This window comes from Cupressus sempervirens, chromosome 8 (genome assembly GCF_028749045.1).
Source record: "Cupressus sempervirens isolate cs-2001-9-10 chromosome 8, ASM2874904v1, whole genome shotgun sequence".
Lineage (NCBI taxonomy): Eukaryota > Viridiplantae > Streptophyta > Pinopsida > Cupressales > Cupressaceae > Cupressus > Cupressus sempervirens.
In genome coordinates, this window is record NC_143125.1 from 343,702,820 (window position 1) to 343,710,795 (window position 7,976).

Below are 7,976 nucleotides of genomic sequence, written 5' to 3' on the forward strand. Positions count from 1 at the left end.
CATTGTACTCTCTCTCTCTGCCACCCCCTACTCTCACACTCTCACACTCTGTCCCATCCCCTGCTCTGTCTCTCTTACACACACACTCCCATCCCCCCTCTCTCTTTTCCTCTCCCACCGCCTACTTTCTCTCCCCCGCCGTCATACTCTCTCTTTGCCACCCCCTACTTTCTCAAAACACATCACTCCCCATCCTCCCTACTCTCTCTCCCATCTCCTCCCTCTCTCTTCCTACTCTCTCCCATTCTTTACTCTCTCTCACTCTCCCTCTCCCACCACCTACTCTCTCTACCTCTCTCACCCCCTCTCCTCTCCCATCCCCGGCTCTTTAGATCTCTCACACACACTCTTATCCCCCCTATCTCTCTCCCTTTCCTACCACCTAATTTCTCTCCCCCATCCCCTACTCTCTCTCTTCTCTTCCATCCCCTAATTTGTCACTCTTACACACATTCCCATTCCCCCTCTCTCTCCCTCTCCCACTGCCTACTTTCTCTCCCCCATCGTCGTACTCTCTCTACCACCCCCTACTCTCTCTCACACTCACACTACTACTACCTACTATCTCTCTCTCTCAAGTTCTCTCTCTCCCTCTCTAGTATCTCTCTCTCTCCCATCTTGTACAAGCTCTCTCTGCCTCTCCCACTCTCTCTCCCACCGCCTACTTTCTCTCCCCCATCCCTTACTCTCTCTCTCGTCTCCCATCCCCTACTCTCTCACACTCTCACACTCTCCCCCATCCCCTACTCTCTCTCTTCTCTCCCATCCCCTACTCTCTCACACTCTCACTCTCTCCCATCCCCTACTCTATTTCTCTTACACATACACCCCCATCCCCCCTCTCTCTTTCCCTCTCCCACCGCCTACTTTCTCTCCCCCATCGTCGTACTCTCTCTCTCTCATCCACCCCCTACTCTCACACTCTCACACTCTCTCCCATCCCTTGCTCTATCTCTCTTACACACACACACACACTACCATCCCCCCTCTCTCTTTTCCTCTCCCATCGCCTACTTTCTCTCCCCCATCATCGTACTCTCTCTCTACCACCCCCTACTTTCACACTTTCACACTCTCTCCCATCCCCTACTCTCTCACTTTCATAGATACACACACTCTTATCCCCCCACTCTTCTTCTTCTCTCCCATCCCCTACTCTCTACATCTGTCACACACACTCCCATCCCCCCTATTTCTCTCCCTCTCCCTCTCCCTCTCCCACTCCCTCTCCTACTGCCTACTCTCTCTCTCTCTCTCTCTCTCTCTCTCTCTCTCTCTCTCTCTCTCTCCCATCCCTTACTCTCACTCTCTCTCCCATCCCCTACGACTTTCTCTCAAACTCTCACACTCTCTCCCATCCTTTACTCTATCTCTCTTATAAATAAATACACATTCCCATTCCCCCCCTCTCTCTCTCTCTCGCAGTCCTTGTCCCACTGCCTACTCTCTCCCATCCCCTACTCTATCTCTCTTAAATGCTTCCATTCCACCTCTCTCTCCCTCCCACTCCCTCTCCCACCACCTACTCTCTCTCTCTCTCTCTCTCTCTCTCTCTCTCTCTCTCCCATCCCTCTACCATTGCCTAGTCTCTATATCTCTCTCTCCCCTCTCTCATTCTTGGATCCCCCCTCTCTCCTCTTCCATCCCCTACTTTTTCTCTCACTTGCTCTCCCTCTCCCACTGCCTACTCTCTCTCTCTCACTCTCACTCTCACTCTCTCTCTCTCTATGCTACCCTCTAGTCTCTCTTAAATTTTCACACTCTCCTATCCCCTCCTCTCTCTCTCTCTCTCTCTCTCTCTCTCACACACACACACACACACACACATTTCTATTCCCCCCTGTCTCCCCCTCTCCCATTGCCTACTCTCTCTTCCATCCCCTACTCTCTCTTGAGCTACTTTGTCTTCCCCCTCTCCCATTCCATACTCTCTCTCTTTCACACACATGCACTCCCATCCTCCTCTCTCTCAAGTTCTTCCTCTCCCACTCTGTCTCCCATCACCTACTCTCTCTCTCCTCCATCCCCTACTCTTAATCTCTCTCTTCCAACCTGTACTCTCTCTCACACTTCCTCTCTCTCCCATCCCCTACTTTAAATCTCTTTCCCCCATCTCGCACTCTCTCTTTTCCACCTGTACTCTCTCTCTCACACTTCCTCTCTTTGCCACCCCTACTCTCTCTCTCTCTCATCCTATACTCTCTTTGCCACCCCTACTCTTTCTCACTTTCTCTCTCCCATCCTATACTCTCTCCCCTCTCCTATCCCCTACTTTCTCTCTATCTCTTTCATGCACACACATAGCCATTCCCCTATCCCCCCCCACCTAGTTTTCTTTTGCAACTTACATCTTAATAGTGCATGCGCACTATAGTGCTTGCGCTCTATAGCGTGCACGTGCTATTTAGAGCTGAGGTTTAAATAGCACATGCACGCTATAGCGCGTGCGCGCTATAGGGCACACGCGCTATTTAAACCTTAATCAAACCCAAGCCTAAGGCTTGGTTTTGCCTTGGAGATCCAACCCAAAAGTTTGGATTTGATGAACAGGCTTGAGACGTGTTTTCCAACAAACATACAAAAAATGATTGTTTTTTCTTTTGTGCTCCCCTTCAAGATTTCTCGTGGTTGGGTATCAATAAGATCAGGTTACATAGCATTATAGGTCTCTGTGTTAGCTATCTAACCATATAATTTATTTTTAATTTGAACTATTTCAAGCCTTTCATCTATAATTTCTTTTGAATGTATGTTCATTTTTTGTCAAAAACCACCACGTACTAATTAGGCTATAGATTTTAGCTCGTTCATTGAATTTTGTAACAACTTAGTTTTTTATAAACTAGACTCCATTCTACACACTTTGAAAAAAAAGGTTTTGATTTTAGATTAGTTTTCAATTATTTCTAGGGGGAGCACACAGATATTTCACGTTTTTGGGATGTGTCTAGTTAAAAAATTCGTTAAAAAAAAAAAAAGACATTATAAAATTACTCGAAAAATATGGGATAAACTACATAGTATTAAGTAACTTTTGACCAGAGCGATTAAAAAATTTCAAAAAAAAAGTTTAAATTTTAGAGGGGCCACACTTTGTACCGTGCTATATTTTTTTGGAATAAACAGTACCACTTTTTGTGGCCCCCTTTTTTGAGGACCTAAAACTAAACCATTTTGGAAAAAAATTAGTAGTTTAGAAACTAGATTCAAAGGACTACTACTTTTTTTTTTGTCATATCTGAAAATTTTGAGCGTAACTATCTTCAAATTCTTGTTGAAGTTCAAAATTTGCAGATTTTAGGAAAAAGGTGTCCACTTATACCCCCCTTTTGGCACCACAACTTTGTGCACTTACCCCCAAAGGTAATCACATGTATCTATAGTTGTCAAAATATCCATAGCTGAAATAGCACCACAGCAAGTGTCAAACCCATCCAACTATCCATACCTCAAAAGGTATACCAAGTGAATCTCATATCACCGACATATCCAATCTATAACCTACAATCACAAGCCTCAAGAGTAATACCCGTCACATATATACCAAGAAGCTCCCACTACAAAAGATAATGTCAAATCTATAACCAATCCACTCACAACATCTCAAAGAAGTGAATTCATGTAGTATCAAGGACATCCACAATACATAATCCAATATCCTGCAAGAATAACTCTCATAACTAGTGTCCAATAGTCTCCCAAGCTCTCCACAACCAACAGAGGAAAGAGATAAAGAAATAACCATGTCATCTCTCACATGACATACATGAGCACAAACTAGTGATCAAAATCTCTAATCAATCTCTAATCCAATGTAGGCAAAATTGAACATCTAAGAAGATAACTAAGACCAGAGAAACCATGCAAATCATAACCTATATCATATCCCTCTACACACACCTCTAGATGTAAATTGTGCAAGCATGATCTTCTCAATTAAACCCCAACAAGAAGCCTCAACAACACTCAAACCATACCATATAACTAATCATGGATGTAAGCCTCTCATAAGAAGATCAAACTCATAAACCATTCCTAAATCCAAGGAATAACCATTCCTAATCCAAGGAATAACCATTCCTAATCCAAGAAATATGCCCAATATAAAACCATCTCCTAAACTCAACCAACATAATAACATATTCAAATGGAGATAACCAATGCTAAACCATCTCTCAAATGAACCCTCCAGAACTAACTCGTGTACCATAGTTCAAGATCAAGATCCATATCCATGAAAGACAAGCATAAATATAATGCAACTGAGAGAAACAATAGGCTATACCTCTCAAGTAGCAAACAGCCGGGTAGACCAAGAGTGGGGAATGAGAATGCTCATCAAGATACCCAAGTCTTCAACCAAGACTCATCTAAGAACAATCTCCTCTCAAGTCCATATCAGGTGACTGCCCCTCGGACTTCCTGCTAAAACCATCAATCGTCCCAACAAATACTTCTCTAATCGAAGAGAAATCAGCATCACCACTATCTCTAAGTATCCATGAGCACCTATAATCAATCAATCCATGCCAACTCCAAATGCAACATAGCAATATCATGAAGTATCCAACTTATGATCAGTGTACTCAATACCAAGAAACTAAACTAAGATCAATGTCAAAGTTTCAACTATGGCCTCAGAAACATAAACATGACAACATGATCTTATCATCTCAACTAAAGAGATAACATGCTCCATATGAATATACCATAACATGTCACAACTCTAAACGTGTATCAAGAGTATACCATGACATAATAATGAAATTGTCCTCATACCAAGGATAACATGTCAAATAAAAGCATAAACCACACCTTTGCCAAGAACTTTGTGAGTCCTCAAGATGCAACCATCTCCACACACCATGAAGAAAACCATCTCCACATACCAGGAAGAACCATCTCCACACACCATGAAGATAACCAAGAACCCAATGAGTCCTTAAGATCTAACAATCTTCACACACCATGAAGATAACCAAGTGCACCATGCAAATGTCAAATACGCTTCTGCAACAACAGGATCTAAGACAAATCTCCAACATCTGTAAACACTCAATAAATATATCAATGCCAAAAAAAAAAAAAAAACTCTCACTCAACCATGGTACCAAGTCTCCCATGGCATCATAAAATCCATCTTCTACATGAAGATCCAAACCAAACCAGAAACTAATCCTGCACTATCACCTCATCACTATCACAAGCTCCCACTAAACCATGTATCCAAGCTATCCATGACATAATGATGAAAAAACTATCCTCTAACCATGAGAATCAACCAAGGCATCAAAACATCAAACAACTCAAAGTGCACATCATGAGCTCCTAAAAAAAAATCAAATAACCATGATCTTCAACCAAGAAGATATACCACCATAACTAAATCAAAAAATCCAAGCTAATAAACATCAAGGATGTACCTGTATATCCAATCATGTCATGCCAAAATTGATGACACCATGATCACATCCATGAACCAGGCATCTATCTCTCAAAGTGTCCAACCTGTCAGTATAAAATAGTCAACCACAATCCTCCACCATGACTATACCTAGTAACAACATCTCATCCCTTCTTCATGAAAAAAATAGTAAATCATGTGACTTAAGGCATAGACAATCCAAATCCAAGCCACCAATCTGAATATGCATCAATAATGAAAGATCAATGGACAAAGACAACCCATAACCAAATTATAAATGCAACCAGTAAGTATAAACCGCTTACAACACTGCACAACTTGTAGATCCAACAAGTCATCATACATATCCAAACCAAATACTGATAAGCATATCATCATGAGACCAAACTTGAGCATACAATGACATCAAATCTTAAATCTTCAATGCCATAAACTCATAACGTTACCATAGTCAAAATATATCTATAAACTGTTCAGATCAATATATCACCAAATAAATCATGCCAAACCTACACCAAATCTGAACCAATGTGTAAAGCTCTTCAAGAGTTTTCCGTTGACTACTCGAAGTCCAAAATCTGACTCTGTATGCCCAAGTTATGCCCTAATCTGTGCTCAAAATAAACAACATATAACTTTAGGGCTCTTAAAACCTGCCAAAATTTCAAAAAGCACAGAACCAAACCTACACCATCTTATAGTGCTCTGAATTAGCTTTCCAATGCCTATGAGAACTCTAAAATTCGATATTCTGAGAGAAAGTTATGGCCATTTTACTAAGACAGTCTTTTTACCATTTTCACTACGATTTTTCATTTTTTATTTTTTTCTTGTAACGAAAATTTTGACGGGATTAAATTTGACGGTCATCATGGGCTGAAACTAAAAAACTCTTTCATTTCTTCTAAACATGGCCAAACTAGGGCATATTATATATCAAAATTTATGGAAATATCGACCCAGATCCAATGGTAAGGTCTGTTTTTACTCAGGAGGTCATTTTTGCAAGCTCCCCCTAAAAGCCTCATTTAAATGAAACATCCGAAAAATCTTTTTGTCCAAGAATTTCACATGCCCAAATATTTTAACATCTCATCATAACAGCAAACTCAAAACCCTCAGATCTGCAATAAACCATTCCTATATCTTGCCTTTTTCTTTTATCCTCTTATGCATTCTCATAGATTCAATCTAAGGTTACAATAATAAAACTATAGCTCTGATACCACTTGTAAGGAAACTTAGCAACAAAGAATATAACCGTTTTCACATAATTCATAATAGATCTGAAATAAATATGAAATTAAAATCCACATGCAAGAGAATAGACAATATACTCACAAAATTGTGACACAATACATACCTTGGGAAACCCTCATTGAGGGAAAAATCCAGCCTCCAAAAGCATCCATCACCATGTATTATTCAGCAAAAATACCATTGTCATACAACCATGGAAGCCTTTATGGCCATAGCCACAACCGAGCAAACTATGTAAACAAGCATGAATCCACACATCCCATGCCATGCTTTCAACTTTCACAAATGTTCCCTTGGCTAACCTATCAAGCTTTGTCCCGCTCGACTCTTTCCTTTTTCACTCTTACTCTACAACAACTACCCTTGTGGTTGCTTGTATAGTAGCATGTCCCACAAAACCACTAAGTGGTATTACATAAACCATGTGCTACCTAACCCACTGACCCCACATTTAATATTGGGCATTTAATTCTTTTTCACAATATTAAATAATTACATAGAATATTTTCACAATGTTATAATACAACTCATCAAAAATATTCCATGAGAATCTTTACATGTTGCACGTCCATCTAGGTACAACATTACATAATAAAATAAAATAATAAAATATAACAATATTATGCAATGTGTGCAACACCCATTATCTCAATAGTTATCTCTTTGGTTGAGATGGTTTAAATCATGTTATGCTTATGTTCCTGAGGCAATGGTTGGAACTTTGACATTGATCTTGGTTTAGTTTCTTGGTATTGAGTACATTGATCATAAGCTAGAAACTTCATGATATTGTTATGTTGTATTTGGAGTTGGCATGGATTGATTGGTTGCAGGTGCTCATGGATACTTAGAGATGGTGGTGATGTTGATTTCTCTTGGATTAGATAAGTATTTGTTGGGACAGTTGATGGTTTCAACAGAAAGTCTGAGGGGCAGTCACCCGATATGGACTTGAGAGGATATTGTTCTTAGATAAGCCTTGGTTGGAGACTTGGATATCTTGATGATCATTCTTATTCCCCACTCTTGGTGTACTTAGTGGCTTGCTACTTGAAAGGTATAGCCCATTGTTTCTCTCAAGTGCATTTTATTTATGCTTGTCTTACATGGATATGGATCTTGAGCAACGATACATGAGTTAGTTCTGAAAGGTTCATTTGAGAGATGATTTAGCATTGGTTATCTTCATTTGCATATGTTGTTATGCTAGTTGAGTTTGGGAGATGGTTTTATATTGGGCATATTCCTTGGATTAAGAATGGTTATTCCTTGGCTTACGATTTTTATCTTC